Source organism: Artibeus jamaicensis, unplaced genomic scaffold (assembly GCF_021234435.1).
Source record: "Artibeus jamaicensis isolate MK-2021 breed Jamaican fruit bat unplaced genomic scaffold, CSHL_Jam_final contig_241, whole genome shotgun sequence".
Lineage (NCBI taxonomy): Eukaryota > Metazoa > Chordata > Mammalia > Chiroptera > Phyllostomidae > Artibeus > Artibeus jamaicensis.
Window position 1 is genome coordinate 4,248,422 of NW_026521509.1, and position 23,255 is coordinate 4,271,676.

The 23,255-nt window shown below is 37.5% G+C and overlaps 1 protein-coding gene across 1 annotated transcript in view; it reads left to right on the forward strand.

Moving 5' to 3' along the window:
- CHM (CHM Rab escort protein) overlaps positions 1-23,255 on the forward strand; it is a 152,671-nt gene that overhangs the window by 23,691 nt on the left and 105,725 nt on the right. The gene's annotated exons all lie outside the window — the stretch shown is intronic.

Sequence of the window (23,255 nt, forward strand, 5' to 3'; positions counted from 1 at the left end):
ATGTCATATATAAACTTTTTCAGGATTTAAAGAGGGGAAGGGAGGGAGAAAGTGTAGGAGAGAAACATCAATGCATGGTTACCCCTTGTACACTCCCCACTGAGGAACTGGCCCATAACCCAGGCATTGTGCCCTGACTGGGAATCGAACCACCAACCCTTTGGTTTGCAGACCTGCACTCAACCACTGAGCCACACCAGCCAGGACATATATAAGCCTTTTAAGTTAGAAAATAATTAGAATTAATTTTTACTAAAAATATGTGAAATATATAATATACAAGTTTCACTATTCTACTCTGTGAAAATAGTGATGTTTCCTATAAGATAAACTAAATATATCATAGTTTTCTATTTCATGATGGATTTTGTTTTTTAAATGATAAATAGTTCAGCAAGAGACTTGGAAATCTCCCACCCGCCCTTTTTCTTAAACGCGTGTGTGGGCGTATGCAACCACGCAGCTGTACCTTAGACTTGGTTGAAAAATGCAGCCAATAAATTTAGGGTGTGTGGTTTTTCTTCTTAATGTTAATCAACATGCAAAGTATTAGACAAAAATCTTAACTGAGAAAAATATCCAGAGCTTTTTCCTCTTAATGTGATTCTGTGACAAATTCAAGTTTAAGATTAAGCATAGTTTAAAACTCTGAATTCCTGCTTTCTCCTGAAACAAATCTCTACCTTTCCATCTATTTAGTGCTTTTGAACATTCTGTCTTGACACTGTAATTGTTCACAAAATAGTACAAAAGAAACGAGAAGAAAAGAACTTTCTATTTTCTGTTACATGTTAACTGCAATGTTTTTCATAATGTCAGAACACCAAGGAAAATGAGATTTGTTGCAGTGACAGTGCTGTCTCTTATGTTTACCCCACTGTAACTATGGAGGAATTCAAAAAGGGGTATTAGTTCATTCACATTTAACCCTTTCTAAATTTATTTTGAAAGCCTATCAGTTCCTCAGTTATTGGATGAAATTTCTAAATTAATTTAGGTTCAGTTTTCAGACAAGTCCTGTCCTCAGAATTCTCTTTCACTATTACATGCATAACTGCTAGCATTAATGTCTCAGTTTTGTCCTTTTTGACATGTCATGGATTCACATGCCAAAAAGTCTGTCACTTTGAAAGCCCAGGTACTAAGCCTGTGTGCTTTACAAAGCTTAACAAAAACCTAAATTCAATTTTTTCCTTAATTTTAATTAATTAACCTAAAATTGCAAATAAAATGTTAAATTTCCCTAAATCATAATTCATTGTGCTTATGCTCTATGCTACTCACTATATTTGATTCTTTATATGTTATGTAATTTAATCCCCATCACAGCCAAGTAAGGTAGGTGGTGTTATACTAGTTTAACAATTGATACATGTTAAGCATAGAGAAATGAAGTAACTTTTTGACTCTAAAAAGCTAGTACTTGTTTAACTTTACATTCAGATTTATTTTATTTTATTTTTCTTCCAAAACCTGAGGGCTTCCCAGAATGAAGAATATTTTAGAAATTATATAGGGTTTGCTGATACTCCAAAATCAATTTTTATTAGGAATGTAAGAAGCTAAATCTTATTTTGTGAAACAGTGAATAAGTTAGAAGAGCTTGGCAGTGCAGTTGCCTTAAAAACTTCTGTCTTAATAATCAAAATAGTATTTCAAAATGAGAAAACTTTTCTATTTTAGATCCTCAGGTTTGATGGCATTTGAGAGTTTAGCTCTGTCTAGGTATTTATAGGATGTTTTGCTGCTGTGGGCCAGGTTTAAATATTTTCTGATTTTTTTGTTTTAGCATTTAAGGTTCTTCACAGTCAGATTCAGTCTTCCCCATCTCTGTTTCAAAGACATACTTTCCCATGTTGTTTTAAAAATAATATTTAAATCATGGTTAAAAAAAACCCAACACGTAACAAAATCTTAGCCATTTTTAAGGGTATAGTTCAATACTGTTAACTATATTAGTATCATGCAACAGATTCCCAGAACTCTCTCGGTCTTACCAGATTGAAACTACACCCATTAACAATAACTGCCCATTCCTTTTCCCCTCAGGTGGTGGCAAACCCCATTCTGCTTTCTTTCTTCATGAATTTATTTTATAAATATATTGTATTTATAAAATACAAATATTATTACATAATATACTTCATGTAATTGGAATAGTACAATGTTTGCGTTTTTGTGACTGCCTTATTTCATTCAGCATAATGTCCTCAAGGTTTGTTCATCTTTTTTTTTTTTAAACAGAGGATTTTTTTTAAGATTTTATTTATTTATCTTTAGAGGGGAAGGGGGAAGGAGAGAGGGAGAGAGACATCAATGTATGGTTGCCTTTTGTGCGTCCCCTGCTGGGAACTGGCCTGCAGGGAACCAGCCTGCACCCCAGGGCTGCAACCCAGCCCTGACTGGGAATCAAACCGCGATCCTGTGGTTCGCAGGCCCACGCTCAATCCACTGAGCTACACCAGCCAGGCTATTCATCTTTTAAAATCATGTTAGAATCTCCTTCCATTTTAAGACTGATTAATATTACATTGTATGCATATACTGTACCTATTCATAAACATTTGGGTTACTTCTACCTCTTGTGAATATGGATGAGCAAATAATACCTTTGAGATCTTGTGTTCAGTTTCTTTGGATATATACCCAGAATTGAAATTTCTAGATCACATGGTAATTCTATCTTTTATATATTTGAAGACCTACCATACTATTTTCCACAGAGCAGCTGTACCATTTTACATTCCCACCAACTTCCCAGAATGCCTTGGTTCAATTCCTGCTTTCAGCCCTTACTAGGTGTATTGTAATCTTTGAGAACTTACTTAATCTTTTTATACCTCTGTTTCTTGTAAATGGCATGAAATAGTACTTAATAAGATTCTTTATAGGGTTAAATAAAGTAATATATGTAATAGTTTTATTACAGTGCCAGAAACATAAACTCTCAGTAAATGTTAACATCTGTTACTCTAACGATGCTGCTGCCGCTGCTGCTGCTACTAGATATAAACAGTGAATCCAGAGAAGGGAGTGACTAATCATGTCTAGGAGATTAGTGAAAAGTGTCATAGAGATGACATTTGAGCTGAGTCTTGAGAGATAAGTAAAACTTTAATGAGGAATTTTAGAGTATTCTGGAAAGAGGGAACAGATTGAAAGGGCATGACATGCTCAATGCACGGTGAGAATGTTTGTATGACTGAAAGGTTAGCTAAGTGAGTTGGATTAATGAGCATTGAAGCTAGAACTAGATTGGGAGCACTATTATTTAGGTCTCCGTGCTGAGGTACGGATTGTATTTATTGATTCTACACTTAATAGTTATCTTTAGTATCTTCATATCTTTCCCTCAAACCCATATTCATTCCTTCAGCGTATCTTGTCAGCTCGACTTTTATTTTTTTATTTTTATTTTTAATATATGTTTTATTTTATTGATTATGCCATTACAGTTGTTTTATTCCCCCCTCCGTTCCCCTCCACCCTGCACACCCCTCTCCCACCATCCCCCCTTTAGTTCATGAACATGTGTCTCAAGTTCTTTAGATTATATATTTCCCATACTATTCTTACCCTCCCCCTATCTATTTTCTTTTTTTAAAACTTTTTTATTGATTATGCCATTACATTTGTTCTATTCCCCCCCGTTCCCCTCCACCCTGCATACCCCTCCCCCACCATTTCCCCCTTTAGTTCATGAACACGTGTCTCAAATTCCTTAGATTCTGTATTTCCCCTACTATTCTTACCCTCCCCCCTATCTATTTTCTATCTACCATCTATGCTACTTATTTTCTGTGCCTTCTCCCCCCTTCTCCTCCTCCCACTCCCCTGTTGCTAACCCTCCATGTGATCTTCATTTCTATGGTTCTGCTCCTGATCTAGCTGTCCTCTTAGTTTGCTTTCGTTTTAGGTGTGGTTGTTAATAACTGTGAGTTTGCTGTCCTTTCACTGTTCATCTTTTTTATCTTCTTTTTCTTTGGTAAGTCCCTTTAACATTTCATATAGTAAGGGCTCGGTGATGATGAACTCCTTGAATTTTGTCTTATCTGAGAAGCACTTTATCTGCCCTTCCATTCTAAATGAAAGTTTTGCTGGGTAGAGTAATCTTGGTTGTAGGTCTTTGGATTTCATGACTTGGAATACCTCTTTCCAGCCCCTTCTTGCCTGTAAGGTCTCTTTTGAAAAATCAGCTGACAGTCTGATGGGGACTCCTTTGTAGGTGACTGTCCCCTTAGCTCTTGCTGCTTCTAGGATTCTCTCCTTCATTTGAATCTTGGCTAATGTAATGATGATGTGCCTTGGTGTGTTTCTTCTTGGGTCCAACTTCTTTGGGACTCTCTGAGCTTCCTGGATTTCCTGGAAGTCTATTTCCCTCTGCCAGCATGGGGAAGTTCTCTTTTATTATTTGTTCAAATAAGGTTTCCACTCGTGACTCTTCCCCTTCTGGTACCCCTATAATTCGAATGTTGGAACGTTTAAAGATGTCCTGGAGGTTCCTAAGCTTCTCCTCATTTTTTTGAATTCTTGTTTCTTCATTCTTTTCTGTTTGATCATTTTTTTCTTCCTTCTGGTCCATTCCATTGATTTGAGTCCCAATCTCCTTTCCATTACTATTCCTTCGTATTACCATTCATTTCAATTAGTTGAGCTTCCATATGTTTCTCTAATTTGTGACTAAAATCAACCAGTTCTGTGAAGATCCTGATCACCAGTGTTTTGAACTGTGCATCTGAAAGTTTGGCTATTTCTTCATCACTTAGATTGATCGGCACTGGGGCTCTGAGTTGTTCTTGAGCCATTTTTGGTCTGTTTGCGCCGTTAAGTAAGCAGAGCGAAGCCTTAGTTGTTTACCAGGATGGGGCCACCAGGTCGCTGGTTTGTGATGCTGTGTGTGGGGGCGGGGTCAGAGAGGGAGCAATGGCGGTCCTCTCCGCTAGCCCAGTCCATCCAGTCCCACCACTCACCCCGGGCCTGTCTATCCGATTGGAATTGTGCGAGCCTGCTGCCCCACGCCTGCTCGCCTCTTCTCTGGTTTATCTGCATGCAGATGCGCTACCGACCGCAGACAGCCCGCCGTGCCTCTTCCCTGTTTGCTCCCTTGGCTAGCCCTCGTCCACGGCTTCGGCTGCTCGCGCACCACCCGATTGTGCACCACCCGTTTGGGGATTTTTTTTTGCCAACCTGCTCTGCTGCTGGCTTCGCTCCTCTTACCGATTTAGCTGAGCATTTCATTGTCTTTGGACTCCATATTGTCAATTTTCTGTGTGGCTTGGTTGTTTATTGTTGTTAAAAATAGTTGTTCTTAGATTTGGTTGTGCACAGAGGCAAGGTGGTTCCACCTACACCTCCATCTTGGCGGAAGTTCCCCCCCTATCAATTTTCTGTCTACTGTCTATGCTACTTATTTTCTGTGCCTTCTCCTCCCTTCTCCTTCTCCCACTCCCCTGTTGCTAACCCTCCATGAGATCTTCATTTCTATGTTTCCACTCCTGATCTAGCTGCCCTTTTAGTTTGCTTTTGTTTTAGGTGTGGTTGTTGATAACTGTGAGTTTGCTGTCCTTTCACTATTTGTCTTTTTTAAAACATAACCCAAGTCTAAGGAGTTTTCTGTCTGCAATCTTCCTCCCAGTTCATTCCACTATTATTTACTATTGAACTTCTCTAAAAACTTCCTGATTGGTCTGTTTTTGCTACTCTCCCCGGCATCTGGCATCTTCTTCCTTTCTAACTGCATCATGTGTGCCTCCCCTTGCTCACTATGCTCTGCTGTTCCTGTAATTATGCAGTCTCTGTAAAAATTCTTAATGTTATTTGTGTTATCTATGCCTTTTTTCTGTTTCTTTTCTCCATCTCTCTCTTACCAGAGATTTGTCTATATTATTAGTCTTTTCAAAGAACCAGCTTTTGCTTTGTCTTTTTTCTTCTGTGGTCTCTTTGTTTTCTGTCTACTTAATATCTATACTTAGAAATCACTCTTGTTGTTTTCCTGACTTCTTGGATTACATTCATAACTTTTTATAATTAAGAGGTTTTGTTTAATACAATTATTTACAATTGTAATTGGCTCTTAGGATCACATTAGCTGTCTTCCATGAATTTTAAGTATCTTCTAATAGCCATTGTGATTTCATCTTTGATCCACTAGTTATTTAGAGGTATGTCTTTAAATTTCCACATACATTTGTATTTCACTATCTTACTGAATTTATAAGGTCTAACCCTTTTGGGAAAATATATAAATAAGAAAGGAAAAGAGTTCCAGTGTTTCTCTTCTCCTGCCTGTACCCTGCCCTTTCTTTCTACTATCAGAGAGGAGAGAGAAGGGGAGGGACAGGGGGAGGGGGAAAGAGCGAGTGAGAGAGAGAGAGAGAGAGAGAGAGAGAGAGAGAAACATCAGTCAGTTACTGCTTGTATGTGCCCCGAACAGGGATTGAACCTGCAACCTTTTAGTTATGTGACGATACTCCAACCAACCAAGCCACACCAGCTGTCTATTGATGAGGCCACTAATACTAACTTTTATGTGTCCTAAAATAGCTGTCCAGGGAAAGAAGTTGCACAAAAATATGTAAGTTTTTATTAAGTATATATTAGATTCAGTGTAGAAAAGTTATAAGATACTGAGCAATTCCAACACTTAAGAATTCTTCATGTTGCCTTTTTATTTCATACCCAGCTCCCTCCTCTGTGTCCCCTATTTCTAACTCCAGCAACCAGTAGTTTGGGTTTTTTAGTTCTATAATTTTGTTATTTTGAGAATGGAACTGTCCAGTATGCAACTTTTTGGTATTGGTCTCTTTTTTTTTAAAGATTTTTATTTATTTATCTTTAGAGGGGGAAGAGAAGGAGAGAGGGAGAGAAATATCAATGTATGGTTGCCTATCGTGCGTCCCCTACTGGGAACTGGCCTGCAACCGAGGCATGTGCCCTGACTGGGAATTGAACCGTGATCCTTTGGTTAGCAGGCCTGTGCTCAATCCACTGAGCTACACCAGCCAGGGCTTGGTATTAGTCTCTTTTACCCACCACAGTTACCTTGTTTGTTCCTTTTTGTTGCTGAGTAGGATTCTATATTATGTACGTTTGTTTAACCACCCACTCACCTGTGGAAGGCCATTTGGGCTGATTCCAGTTTTGGGCTATTACAAATAAAATTGCTGTGTGGACATTCATCTTTAGGTTTTTCTGTGTGTGATCTTACGTTTTTATTTTGCTGGGATAAATGCTCAGGAGTGCGATTGCTGCATCATATGATAATGTCATATTTAGTTTTTCAAGAAATTGCAAACTATTTTCCAGACAGCCGATACCATTTTTCATTCTGACTAGCAGTGCACAAGTGATCTGTTTCTTTTCATTTTTGTCAGCATTTGGTGTTGTCCTTATCTGGGTGGGGGGATTCTGACTGATGTGTAGTGATACCTCATTGTGATTTTAATTCATACTTCCCTAAGGTCCAAATATGAACATTTTTCATGTGCTTAAGTGATATCTGTATATTCACTTTGCTAAAATGTCTTCATGTCTTTAGCCGTTTTCTTTTTTTTTAAGATTTTATTTATTTATTTATTTTTAGAGAGAGGGGAAGGGAAGGAGAAAGAGAGGGAGAGAAAGATCAATGTGCGGTTGCCTCTCACACGCTCCCAACGGGGGACCTGACCCACAACCCAGGCATGTGCCCTGACTGAGAATTGAACCCGTGATGCTTTGGTTCACAGGCTGGCACACAGTCCACTGAGCCACACTAGCCAGGGCAGCTCATGGCAGTTTAGAAGGAAGTTGTCTATTGATGAGAACATTGAGATTTGCTCAGGGTCAAGCAAGCAGATGCCTGGCCCCAAAACTCACATCTTTTTGTTTCTATTCCAAATATTCTTTGAAATATACCTCACATCGTTGATGATGATTTGAATAATTCCAACTAATTCTAATTTGTAGAAAATTGTTATTTTCTTATTTCTCAATGAAGTTCGGTTGTTGGTGAGGGTAGAGCCCTGCTTCCCCAAGTGTAGTGGTGTTCTAGTCCTTGGTGAGGTGGAGGTGGAATGTGCAAGGATAAATAGTGGAGCTTCTTCCAGTATGTAAAGTTGATAAACATTATAGTGCATTAAGTGCCCTAAACCATTAAAAAACTGAACAAATTTTAGACTTACATTAAAGTTGCAAAATTACTACAGAGTTTCTTTATAAAAATTATTCCACTTCCCCTAATGCTAGTCTTTTATGGAGCCATAGTACAATGATCAGAACTCAAAAATTAATATTGGTGGAATAATGACTGCTGAACTACAGACCTAATTTGGCTATCAATTTTTTTCAACAGTGTTCTCTTTTTTCCCCAGGATCTGATCTAGGATCCCCCATTACATTTAGTTGTTAAGACTCTCAAATTATGTCCCCCGAGGCACACTGATGTCTGTGTAATGGTGATTTTTTATTTTCCTCTTTCCATCTTTGTTTATTTATAGCATTTTTTAAATAAAAAAAGAGCTGTTTCTTCTCTCCTATGTACAAATATGTATATCAGTACTGTTTCTTAGATGTTTATTTTATTCTGTGGGCTGTAATCTGATACTGCCATTGCTTAATTTGTTATTTACATTGTTCCAGCCTCAGGGACTGTGAGTTCCTTTCATTATATTCTACATCCTTATAAAATTTCCCATCCTTGTTTGAGCCCTTTTTTTACTTTCTGACACTACAAGATGTTCCAGGCTCATGTTGTATTTTCTGTCCCCTAGCCCTAGGATCAACCACTTACCCAGGAGCCCTCTCTCCATGTATTTGAGAGTGGTATTTAGGAATCAAGTTCTAAGAACGATGAGTGCTCATACCTACTGGAGTGTTTTTACTTCTAGACTCTCTCAATATACAGAGCTAGTTAGTATGTATATTCAGTCATTTGTACAAGCACATGTATATCTTTGTGTGTGTGTATGTCCCTATTCATATCTAATATATATCCATGAATCCATACTGATACCTCCATTTAAAAATATTATTTAAAAATGGATATATAATGGAGTATGATGCAAAATTTACCACATTTTAAAAAGATGGCACATGAAATTTTAAGTACCTTTTGTGCTTATGTAGGACTGCTGTAAGCTGTTCCATGTCATAAGCTATCTCTTCAGCCCTGAAAGGCACTTTGAAGGAAATACTGAACAGTCACATGTTAGTATACCCTTTTTCTGTTTTGAGATGCTTGGTACATAGGTGCTCAGTAAATTTACCGAGAATACTTTTAGCCCTTTAAAGAAGTATAAATATGTACTTCTTTAACTCTTCTGTACAATAGCTGTCTTCTGTATTTATTAAAGGAAGACAGCAAAGATAGGATCAGAGAAGAAACAGTGATTTAAGTTGTAAAATATATTAAAATCCTGCCTAAGCTTTTAAAATTAATAACAGTAATGTATCTGCTGTATGTCATGAAGACAAAAAAAAGCATACTACTGTCACTTGTTACTATTTGTACATGCTGTGAACATTAGCTGTGATATTTTTCTCTTCCATGCTACATTAGTTACAATGAAAGAATAAGGGGCTGTAACAAAGAGACCCAAAATACAGTGGCTTGAACAGTTACTAAAAAAACGTTTGTGATTAAAACACATCTGAAGAGTCTCCTGCTAATAGGGGGCAGCTCCTCTCCAATGAGGACTTAGGTTTCTTTACTTCGGATTCTTTACTCTCAGGTTTGCATGGTCTAAACTGGGGTATAGGTTTGCACAGATTAAGCTTCTAGGAAGGAGACAGAGTGTGGATAGAATTTTAACCGTTGAAGGCCTGGGCCTGGAAAGGCATATATCACTATTCCCTGGGCAAAAACTTAGTCATATATCCATGGATAGTTATCGAGTTGTATGGAGGCATGACATCCCTCCCACCCCGATGGCCCGTTGAGGGGAAGAGGAGGTTTTGTTGGACAGGCAGTACTTTCTGCTATAGGTACAGAATTTTTTTCTTCCAGAAGATGTATTTTTTTTTCTGTAAACATCATTTTAACATGTCAAAGATGTGATTTTTAATTGATCGTAATAGGCTCTATTGTTTTCATATGAATACAGCACAGTCAACTTAACCAGTTGTCTACTGCTGCCTTTAAAGTTGTTTCCAATTTCCTGTTACAAACAAAATGAAGACACCTATATGCAAATGGGTTTTATTTAAAATTGTCTAATATTTTGGTAAAAAGGTACTGGCCTAAGTTTTTTTTTTTTAAATTAAATTTTATTTAGTTACTTTTCAAGTACATTTTTTTTTATCTATTTCTCCCATCCCACCCCCCCGCCTGGTCTCCCCCCCTCCCTCCCATTTCCCCCCCACAGTCCTCATCTCTGTGTCTTTCATACTTGTTCCTCAAAATCCCTCCCCCTTTTTCCCCTTAAGTTCCCTTCCCTGTCCCCTCTGGTCGCTGCCCACTTGTTCTCTATTTCAGTGTCTTTGTTTTTATTCTGTTTGCTTGTTTGTTTTATTCTTTAGCTTCCTGTCAAAGGTGAGATCATATGGTATTTGTCCTTCAATGCCTGGCCTATTTCACTCAGCATAATGCTTTCCAGTTCCATCCATGTTGTTGCAAAAGGTAGTAGCTCCTTCTTTCTCTCTGCTGCATAGAATTCCATTGTGTATATGTACAGAACAGAGAGCCCAGAAATCAACCCAACCCTCTACAGTCAATTAATATTCAACAAAGGGGGCAGTAACATAAAATGGAGTAAAGATAGCCTCTTCAGCAAATGGTGTTGGGAGAACTGGACAGCTACGTGCAAAAAAATGAAACTTGAGCACCAACTTACACCATACACCAAAATAAATTCAAGGTGGATAAAACACTTAAATATAAGCCGTGACACCATTAAAGTCCTAGAGGAGAACATTGGCAAGAAAATCTCAGATATTCCACGCAGCAACATTTTTACGGATATGTCCCCTAGAGCAAGGAGGATAAAGGAAAGCATAAACAAATGGGATCTCATCAAACTAAAAAGCTTCTGCATGGCTAAAGAAAACAGTATTAAATTAAAAAGACAACCAACTGTATGGGAAAACATATTTGCCAATGATACCTCAGACAAAGGTTTAATCTCCAAAGTATACAATGAACTTACACGACTCCACTCTAGGAAGACACCCAACCCAATTAAAAAATAGGAAAAGGACTTGTACTGGCCTAAGTTTTAATTATGTTTGTATATTTGTAAAATTGTCTTAAGACCTTTTCCAAATTGTCACAAAGCCAGTTTGACTTACTGAACTTTTATAATTACTGTGCCTCAATAAAACTGAAAAGCAATGATAAGAAATTAGGTAAAAGTTACTGTTGCAGGACAATTTATGTAGTTAGCTAGTAAAATACTGACCCGAACTTGAAATTTCATCATGACAGACTGTTGAGTGGTGTTATTTTTCTTTGATTAAAGTCTTTCTTACATTAAAACATTAAATATTAAATGAGACAAAGCCATAAGACTAACTGCAGGCAAAAATGCACTTTAAGTTTCTTATGTGTGTATATTGCTTTCATGACTTTGTGAAGATAACTTAGTACTTTAATCTTCTGCCACTGTTTACATTTATATACCATTTAAGTGTTGATGGAAAATGGTTCTGAAGTGGCCCATTATAAAAGAGTAAGTACGATCTCTGTTGATTTATAAACACTGTCTAAACATCTACACTATCAGCAGCAGCTAATCTTACTCAAAATAGTCGCTTCATTGCTGTGTTGTCATAAATTTCTGTAGACAGATTTTAAACCCAGGTTAACTTCTGCCAAGTTGTAATTGAAGGAACTCTATTTTTATGTGCCAGCTGTCTGTCACAATAAATGTAAAATCTGTGGTTCTTTTCAGAGAACTACATTTACTGTAGATATTAATGAGCTGTTGACATGTGAAATTTCAAGAATAGATGTTGTGATTTAGAAAAGCAATTTGCAATTCAAAATGTGGAGATTGGCATTTATTTTAAACTTGAGTTGCTAAAGGCACAAGCACAAGACCAGAAATTTAACTTGAACAGAATCTGCCTCTATCAGTAACTGTTTGTCTACACAGCCTCAATTGATCTTTTCTTTTAATCATATAAATTATTGTTTGGTTTTATTGTTTTTCCTATCAGTCTTCACTTTCTACTATAACTGCTTGACACAGAGAGAGAAAAATTAAATAAATTGGAAACCATGCTGTTACCTCATTGGATTCATTTAAATTCATTTTTAAGTCTTTTTTAAATTTAATTAAAGAGATTACTCAGTGTTTGGGGTCTTTAATAAGTAGTGGATTTACGATGTGGGCACAAATGAATGTCATAGAAATAGCTGTTGATGTTTTGATCTTATACAATAACCATATCATTATTTCTGAAGTTGAAAACATTGCTATGCTTTAATAATTTGACCAAAGAAACCTGTTAGTCTGAATGGTATTATCCTGTGGGGTAATGAACTGATGTCACTATTACATGTTTGTCAGTTTCTGGGTAGATTTCTCTTTGGTCTGGCCAATAATGTTTTTTCTAGTTGGAATTGTAACTAGGAATTGCTTAACAATTGTGATAGAAGTAAACAATTACTTTGTTTCTAGACTTGTTTTATTTTTGTTTGTTTGTTTGTAAAAATCTTTTTCCCTAATCATATATACATGTGATATATATATATATATATATATATATATATATATATATATATATATATTTGTCATAAAAATTCAAGCAGCCCTGGCTGGTGTAGCTCAGTGCATTGAGCCCCGACCTGTGAACCAAAGGGTCACTGGTTCGATTCCTAGTCAAGACACATACCTGGGGTGCAGGCCAAGTCACCAGTAAGGGGCGCATAAGAGGCAACTACACATTGATGTTTCTCTCCCTCTCTTTAAAAAGGAAAAGAAAAAGAAACCTCAGGCAATGTACTTGTAGTACATGGAGTACTATACATGTCATTTCTTGTACATCCCAAGAGACCCCTATTAGTGTGGTATATTCTATCTGGAAAACTCAAGGATAGTTTTATGAGAGGACAATGAATGCATGAGTGAAAGGATAGAATGAATTGAACCGATCAGGTGAAACTCTACCATTATAGTATTTCATTGTCACCTCTATATATTTGCTCATTGTTTTCACGTTTAAGAATGTTATTTGTTATATTGTTTTATGTTATGATACTGATGGTCAGCAAACAACAGAAGCAGATTGTACATGGGGTGGTGAGCGCACAATGCAATATACAGGTGATGTATTATAGAACTGCACACTTGAAACCTTTGTAATTTTATTAACCAATATAATGTCAATAATTTTAATTAAAAACTTTTTTTTACAAATAATTACTTGATCAAAATGAAATGAGATCATATAGGATCGTATTAGGAAATTTTATCCTATTTAGATTTCTTAAGAGTTTTAGACCTATGATTGGCCATTATTTCTGGGCTCCCCATTTCTCTACCATTGGCTTGACATTTTTTTTGACATTCCCCTTTTCTCCGTATTATTGTTCAGCATTATGTTTCAGCACTGAGCTGGGAGACACTAAAATTTAATAAGAATTATTGTCACTTCTGAAGAAATACATGTTTTATAATTAGAAACCGGTTGCAAAACCCAAAGGAATCTCTGGGTATCAATACGTGAACAACAAAGAGGACAGTGACTCTTGCCCTTGTGATGGCCTTGGACCCTAGCAGGGTGGCATAGGCATTAAAGGTGCTTCATTTTTATACTATGAATTATGCTTGTGAAGGAAAAAAAGGGTAGTGCTGTACGAGAGTGAGGGGGGATATAATTTAGTTGGGACGGTAGGAGGGTGGCGTGAATGGGAATGGTCGCAGTAATCTGTTACTTCTTACCACGGATATGAGACTAGGAAGATCTTTGAGAACTAGCACCATCTTTTTTAATAGAAAGACTTACTTGATTTATTGTTCAAGTCAAATGTTTTGTGGCTTAATAAAGCTCTGTCTCATTGAGTCGCCTCAGAAATTGCTTCTGTAGTAGTCAGTCAGATCGATTGTATGATATTTTTCTGCCCTGGAAATTAACTCTACGTCTATAGAGTTGAATGAAAAATTTAGGTTTGATCCCTTGTTTCTCTAATGAAAGGACAAAAATACTCGGTGTAGATGTTCTATGATTATTAGCTTCTGAAAAAAGAAAGCAGTATTGATTGAACAGCTACTCCTACTGTGAAGTTGTTTTTAGTAGCTTTTAGTTTGTGGAAATTGAGGTCTGTTTATGTTTTCTTTAAGGCAAAAATCAAATACCATGGCTCTTCCTCTTCTACTGGAATAGTTGCAGATATGCAGCTAAGGTAGCTCAAAGATAAGTATTTGAATGGTTTTAGATTTACTGTCATCAAGGAATAGGGAAATGTAACATCACGTAGAAGAAAAATTTTATTTGTATCTTCTATTACTTAGATGAAGAAAACAGTGCTGTCCTGTAAGGGTGAGAAAAACATATATGAATTATCAAAGCATCAGGCGTTTTTCTACTTCTCTCCTTTCCCTAATCCCGCCATGTTAAAGGCAGATTTCATTATGTCTGCGGCACTAATTTAGGAGTGAAAGTGATTTTCATTTGCTTAACCCACTCTAGTGTTCAAGATGCTGTATACTATTAACTACCAGGTGATGTACTAATAATAGCTACCTCTTACTGAGTATTGGCTTGGTCCCGTATTAGGTACTTCACAAATATTACTTAATTCTTATTACTGCTCTCTAGGAGAAGTATAATTCCCAGCCTTTCTGTAGGTCAGGAAACCAATTCGGAGAACTGAAAGAACTTGCACAATGTCACATATCTATTAAGGGGAAGAACCAGGATTTTAAAGTCAGGTGCATTATGGCTGCAAAGCCTGTACTCTTGCAGTGTGAGGTGTAGGGTTAGGAGATGAGCAAATCCTGGGTCTGATAGTCAAAGACGGCTGATTCAAGTTGTGACTCTGTCACTGATTAGGCATGTGACATGTCATTTTGTTCAACTGTAAGTTGGGTCTAGTATGCAGCTTACCCAGAAGCATGACTGTGAGGGCCCAGTTGTAAACTTGTGAAACGCTGAGGTGCTTCCAGCAACATCTGACACAGTGCCGCGGGTTCACAGAAGGCTTTTACTGTGAAATCGTTAGGAATGTGCTCAGCCTTTATTTTGAAGGATGGTGTGGGAAAAAATCGTGGGAAGCGATTTGTAAATTTTGTCATTAGGTCACTGAAATCTGCATGACAGGAGCTTCATTTACAAAGGACAGTTCATGCACAAGGAGGATTTGGTTCTCATATGAAGCCTAGATTGAGACAGCTCTTTGCAGAAATCAGGACTTAATCAGTACTGTCTTGCAATTACCCACTTTGACTTGTTTTATTCAGTTCCTTTGAATTAGGATAGCTTTCCCACAACATGGAAAAGTACATGCAAAGGTAATTGAATGTACATAGGCATTTTTTCCACCATATTCCTCTCCCTCTACCCTCCTCCCCTTGAGCAACTTCTTTATCATTCAGATGAAGAGACATCTTTTTCCTCTTGTATTTTATGTTTTTCTTTCCCGTGTCTTTTTTTACTTTGAAATGACAACTGGCCCTACCAGCTCCTTGGGGGTTCCAAGCATATCATTCAATTTCACCCTGGGAGCTGAGGGATCTACTGCAATAACACTTAGAGCTTTTTCCTGTCATTCTAATTTCCTTTTTTTTTTCTATTAGTGTAAATGGAGTTTGATTTGCCTTTCCATGACAAAGGAAGGGTTAACTTTTAGAAGCTGTGATTACTCTGAAGTAGAGGATAGGGAAAAAGGGGAGAGGGAATGCTCAGTCCTCTGTCCTTTGGTCTGTGAGTTCTGTTGTTTTCTCAGTAGCTCCCCCATGATTCTCTGCCACTTTTTCCCGGGTTGTCAGTGGACCTTTCTATGCCTGGCTGCTTCTGGACTTCAGTAATTGCCATCAAAAGGGAGCTAGAGACATCTTGGGCATGTTCTGCTCTGTCCATACTTTGTGAAGAGGAGGATGATGATAATAACTTAACTATGTGCTGGTCACTGCTTTGAATGTTTTTATTCTACAGATAAAATAGCTGAGGCTTTCAAGACTGACGTCTGTAAGGTTATCAGCTGAGGTCATGTGACTAGGAAGAGGCACAGCTCAGGAATTTGCCCCCAGGCCCGTCTGATCCCAAAGCCTTGATGGACAGCAATGCATTATTTATATTAGTTAACAATTCTCACTGTACATTGAGGATTCCACAATGAACAGACAATTGCCCTTGTCCTTAAGTTGCTCCTAGTCTAGTTGCAGGAAGCATTGATGCAGTCTAATTACACGACAGTAGGGTGGAGCTCTTACAGAAATATGTGCAGAGCCGTGGAAGCAGAATCTAGTTCTTTTGATTATATATTGCGGAGCTGACAGCCTCACAGAGAAGATGATACTGGATTTGAATAGTTCTGACTGGTTTGACTAGTTCCATCAGTAGTTTGTGATGAAATAGCATTTTGGGCACAGGGGAATAGCATTAATAAAAGCAGAGAAACATCCAGACACTTCTTTGTGTATGATTCTGGCTGATGCATTTGATGCTTTGCAGAGAGGGGTGATGTCCAGAGAAAAGGCTGGTGAGTTAAGTTGGAACCAAGGTTTGAAGGGTCTTATGATGATACTGAGGGTTTAGGACTCTACTATAGAGGCATTAGCCATTAAACATCTTTGAGCCAGGGAAAGGTGTAATGAGGTCTGCCAAGATCTGGGCAGAATGGCAGTAATGTGGAGATTAGGTTGGAAAGGTAAGGAACTAGAAGCCGGAAACCTTTGAGGGGGCTAACGAGTAAATGGGATAGGAGATAGGGCCTGAAATAAGGCAGCAGTGGTAGGGAGGACAAAGAGAAATCTAGAATGGACACTTGAGGAAGGAATAATGACTGAGTGCAAGCAGTTTTGGCATAGGCGGCTGTAAGAAGAGGTGTTGGCATTTGTTGAAATAGGGAAACCAAAAAAGAAAAAAAGCAAGTTGGGGCTTGGGGACATACAATACATTTGTCTCTTGGACATGGAGAGATTGAAGTGAATCTGAAATATTTTTTGAAAGTAGATGTCAAATAAGCTGATGACGCATGATAGGTACGTCCAGCCCAGAAATAGCTATGCGTCTGGAGCTCAGCATAGAGGCCCAGATGAGAGATACCGGTTTGTGAGTCATCACGGGAGAAGCGATAATTGAGTCAGGAGGAATGGATGAGATCACAGAGGAAAACAAGAATTGAGGGCAACCTTTGTATATTACCTGGCTTGGTTGTCTAAAAATGGATTTGAATGTGCGGACTAGTGTCAAATGACTAATTGCTCTTAAACACAAGACTGCCTTTCTCCAGCCCCAACGACTGGGAGCACAGCCTAGTATTTCACTCTGGCATATCGATTGGGTTGCCAGAGCACCTTCCTGTAGCCACATCGGGCTCTTTTAAAATCAAGGAAGGGACTGGTCTTCCTTTCTAACGTGAGAATTTCATTTGCATAGTTGATCAAGGAAGCCCACCTCCATTGATCTTGGAACGAGGAGATGGGGAGAGGAGATTGACTCTCCTGTGTCAGGTATGTGGAGCTTTTATTAAATGAGAATTCGTGAAGAGGGTAAGTCCAATGTATCTTCTAGGCTGTTCTATTTGTCAGCCAGGAAGATAGAAACATGTCATGATTCTTTGTAGGACTGGAACCAGATTTAAATAGAATAGTGCCTCTTTTATTTTTTTAAAGATTTTATTTATTTTTATTTTTACAGGGGAAGGGAGGGAAAAAGGAAGAGGAACATCAATGTGTGGTTGCCTCTGGCGTGCCCCCTACTGGGGACCTGGCCCACAACCCAGGCATGTGCCCTGACTGGGAATCGAACCAGCGATCCTTTGGTTTGCAGGCCAGTGCTCAATCCACTGAGCCACACCAGCCAGGGCAAATAATGCCTCTTTTAATGTGCACACTATATCATATTCAATAATAGCTGACAAATCAATATTAGCGGACATGCCACACTGTTATTTTTCCACTCCTATCATACACAGAAAGATTTTTTGTGCACATTAAATATGAGATATACAATAAAATTGGTAGTATATTATTAGGTCCTAGAAATGAATAGTCCCTCCAGCTCTGTTATTAGTGTAGATACAGTCATGAAGTTATTACCCCACTTTCATGATCTACATGAATTGCTGAAGCAAAATGAAAATTATACTTTGTTCCATTGCCTTAAAGTCAGATTCCAGGATTTATATTATATACCTATATTTATAATTTAAAATATTCGGACCTTGCAGAGTGTGGGAGACAGTGTTAAGTAATATAGTGGAAACATCATAGGCTGTGAGGCCTGATAAGCCCTGGGCTTAAGTGCAAACTTTGCCATGGCCTAGCTGAGTAAGTTAAATGAGATACTCAATGTCACGGGTAGTTTTAGTTTTTTTCCTAATTGTAAAATGGGGATAATTATAGCACTAATGTCTCAGGGCTCTTGTGAAGACTAAGTGACATAATGAATGGAAAATGACATGGTCAACATACATAGCAACCTGTTTTTCCTCCTTCCCTTAATAAGAATTAAGCCAGCATTTCTCAAAATATATTCTGTTGAACTCTAATCCCTCCACATCTTAAAAAAAATGTTTATTGTTTAACTGATTTTGTTCCCTCTTGGGGAGAACAGACATTAACATATTTAACAATGCTCACAAGCTGTACCATAAGCCATTTTGGGGGGTGGTTTAACTTTTTCAACTGAGCATTTTCCGTTTTTATTTTGTCATTGTACCTTTTCCTCTCCCCCCCCCACACACACACTTGGAATACACTTGGAACAGCCCAGACTATGGATGGAACACATTTTGGAAAAGGTGTTCTGCGATCAGGTCCAGGTGCTAGTCTATATCTAATTGTTTAGCCTCGTTGAACCAAAGCTATCATAATAATGTCTCCTGGACCACATGATGCCAGCCAACTCAGAAGTTTGGAGTTACTTATGATGCATTATATAGTATTAGAATTCAGGAGAGCGGAATTTCCACTGCAGGTCCACCATTCTCCCATTGTCATGTAAGAGCCCGTGTGAAAATAGTAAAAAATTTGAAAATTAAAAGTGCTGTCAGTGGAAGGTTATACAACAATTCTACTAGGAAAATTGTAGGTGCTGTGAATACAGAATAGGGGTGTGCAGTGCTTGAGCTTCCCATTCCCGTTCCCACTGAGCCCACTTGGATCCCATCAGATACCTTCCTGAAAACGTTTTCAACTCCTGGGTTTCTTAATAATTAAAAATGATTCCCAGATGAATGTGCCTGAATGTCAGGAGGTCTGTCTTTTCTCAGTGTTCTTGTATAGAAGCCATTTCCCAGTACAGGATGTAGTTTATAGCATCATGTAGCTGTGGCTGTTGCCAAATATCAAATGATGAATTGTGATTAAGATGCTATAGAAAAGAAGATAGTTAGGATTTAAGTAACAGATTTAATGAATAGGTTTACTTGTTCAGCCTTCTCATACAGTTCAACTTGATGTCCACCTGTGATGTATTTCTTTCCTGGTATTGTACATTAAGCAAAGTGATGTTTTTTTGACATTAAACACTATGTAAAGGGTGAGAACTCTGTTGTTACTGTTTTAATACTATTTTTTTCTGTTGTTCCATTGGTTACTGTTAATGAAGGCAGTTATATAATTTCCTTTCTGTGTCTGGAAAAACTTAGGTGGTATTCTGAGTAAGCTTTGTAAAACTTTTGAAAGATTAAAACCATGTTTTCTGTAGTTTTAAGGTCAACATTTCATACGATGGAGAGTTCCACTTCAGTATTATGAGCTTTTCTATCTTTGTAAATAAAAATGTTCATTTGTGATTTTTACTTTTTAGCTGAAAAGTTTAGATCACTTTCCCATCATGAAACTTAGAAGGCTTTAGACATAATTTTTGCTGTGAAAACTCATTTTCTACTTCTGTTTCAATACTGCAAATGCTCATTTTCTAGTTCCACAAAGATTGTAGTTTTACAGAAGTCTTTTTTCATCATATAAAATAGTATTCCTGGCAATAGAGATAAACGTCATCCTTCATCATAAACCAATTTTTCCTTTACTTGATGCACAGAGGCAGTTTTGACACAAAATTGGCAGAAAATGTTCCATTCCCCTCTTCTCTCTCTTTTTTTTCCTGTCAGGAATTTTTCACTTTATCCTTAAAATAAATTGTATCGATGGAATTTTAGAAGCACAATCAGTAACCCAGCATTGTTATTCCCTACAGAAAGTTTTAAAGGTAGTGGAGAAATAGTATTTTTAAGTCGAATCTGAACGTCAGCATTTCGAAGCTGTATCTTGCAAGATAAAATATAAGAAAATATGTGATGATCTTTAATTTTTACTATTGCAATAATGTTACAAAGAGCATATTAGAACATTATATTGATCTTTTTTTCTCTTTTTTCTCATATTGACTCTGAAAACCTAAACTCTCTGGCTTTCTCTTTAAGGGATGTTATAAGCCATATTTCGAACCACGTAAATACCAAAATGAATTTGGTCAAAATCTGTGTTGGTCTTATAGTGAGTTTATTAATAATTATGTTGCCATCCTTTGGCAGAAAGACCGCAGTAATGAAAACCACATTTCACCTTTTACATGCATAATTGGATGAGATCACCAGATGCTGGGGTTAAGATCACATCAACAGGAAAACTTGAAAATGGGAGCTGCATGGAAAAATACTAGAACCAATTAGCTCTGTCAAAGACCATATGACCAAGTATAGGGGAGAAAAATAGATTTTGACCATGAACTGACCTCAGGTCATTTCACAATGGAAAAAAACAGCAAGATGGCCCTTCTTGCAGTTGTTTGAGGCTTTTGATAATAGCAGCAAATACCTTGGAAATTGGTACATCATGGTCAGTGTTGGAAAACTCAGGTTAGATTAATTTTGTTTTTCTAACTTTATTATGGTAATTTTCAGACACAGAAAACTTTAAAAAAAGTCATACTGTGAACAGCTATATATCCACTGCCTAGGTTCTACCATTAACATTTTTCTGTATTGTTGCATAACTATGTATGTATTCATTTTCCTATTAATCTGTTTTTCCATCTTATGGTTTTATGCATTTCAAAGTAAGTTGAACACATCCAGAACCTTCTTCCTTCTGGAGTACTTCCACATGCATATAATTAACTAGAGTTCAGAATTTATAGATGGTTCTTATTTCAAGATAATACTACATATAGTGAAATGCATGTACATTAAGTATACTAACATGATAAATTTTGGTAAATGAATACACTTATTTAATTAAGAACTTTATTAAGATGGAGTACATTGCAATTACTGCAGAATGTTCCCTCATGTCTCATCAAAGTCAAGTCCTGCCCTGACTCCCACCTTCAGAGGTAGCCAGTCTTAGGATATTTCTCATCATATCTTACTTAATTTAGCTTGTTCTAGAACTTTAAAGGAATGGAATCGTGTAGAGTGTACTCTTTTTGAATAAAGCTTCTTTCATGTAGGAGATGTTTTTGACATTCATCTATGTCGTTGGATGTATCAGTAGCTTCTTCCCTTTGATTGGTGAATAGTGTTGATGCTATGGCTATGCCGCAGCTTCTGTGTCCATTCTCCTATTGATGGATACTTGAATTGTTACCAGTTTGGGGCTGTTCATGAACAAAAATGCTCTACTTTTCCTGTGTGTAGGTACATAGGAATGGGATCACTGGGTTATATGGTAGGTATATACTTAGTTTTGTAAGAAACTTCCTGACATTTTCCTGAACTGTACTGTTTTATACTCCTACCAAAATGTGTGAGCATTCTGGCCAGTCACAGCAACCCCTGGGATTGTCAGCCTCTTTAAATTGAACTGTTCTGGTGGATGTATAGCGTTATCTTATTTTGCTCAGTCTTAGTGCTTATTTTATCATGTATTTACCTAATGATGAATGATGTTGAGCCCTTTTCACGTGCTTGTTAATCACATCAGTCTTCCTCTGCGAAATCTGTTCGAATCCTTTGCTGTTTTAACAGGTGAATATCTATCTTCAAGAAAGAGAGTTTTTTAGCCCAGGCTGGTATAGCTCAGTGGATTGAGCACAGGCCTGTGAAGCAAAGGGTTGCCAGTTTGATTCCCCGTTAGGGCACATGCCTGGAATACAGGCCAGGTCCCTAGTAGGGGACACATGAAAGGCAACCACACATTGATGTCTCTCCCTCTCTTTCTCCCTCATTCCCCTTCTCTCTAAAAAAAAATCTTTAAAAAAATTTTTTAAGTTTTTTAAAGAATATATTTTGGAAAGCAGTCTTTTGTCAGATATGTTTCATGAATATTCCCTCCTAGTTTGTGCCTAGCCCATTCATTTTTTAAAATGATATATTTTGTGGAGAAGTTTTTCATTTTGATTGATTCTCATTTACCAGTTTTTATTACTTTTTGTGTCCTGTCTGAGAAAGCTTTGTCTGCTCACAGTGTCACATAGCAGATGTCTATTTATTATAAATTGGTATATCCGTTTAAAAATTAACTTATATCTTGAAGCTTTCACCTAATAGAACTTCTCACGACCTTATGTTGGCTAAGAGAAATCTGAATATCTCAACAAAGTGTATAAGGACAATGGTTTCAGGTTTTTTAATTTTTGTCAACACCCCAGGATGTTTTCTAGTTTTCTTGAGCCTTTGACTTAGAGGATGGGGAGGGATGGCAGAAGTGTATTATTCTCAGGCAAGGGAGAAGAGGGTATAAACTGCTATGGGAAAATCACCTATTCAAATATCCCTTTCTTTTTCTTCCTCCCTCTTCTGTGAACTAATAATGGCTGTTGCCCAACTTCTCCCACTGTTCTCTCTGATGAAGGGATCACAGTTTCTAGGCATCCGAATCCATCATGTTTGCAAGGGGTTGCCATCTGGAATTGTTGGAGTAGCTGACGTTCTATCTATGTTTTAAAGCTTGGTAGTGATTTTGGGTTATTTTATTTATTTATTTTTACAAGGAAGGGAAAGGAGGGAGAAAGAGAGGTAGAGAAACATCTATGTGTGGTTGCCTTTCTCATGCCCACATCTGGATACATGGTCCACAATCCAGGCATGTGCTCTGATGGGGAATTGAAGTGGCGACCTTTTACTTGGTGGGGTGATACTCCACCAAGCCACACTGGTCAGGACATAAAGCCCATTAGGGATTCGGACAGTGTATGATTTTCCATTATCCTCGAGAGAACTATATTAA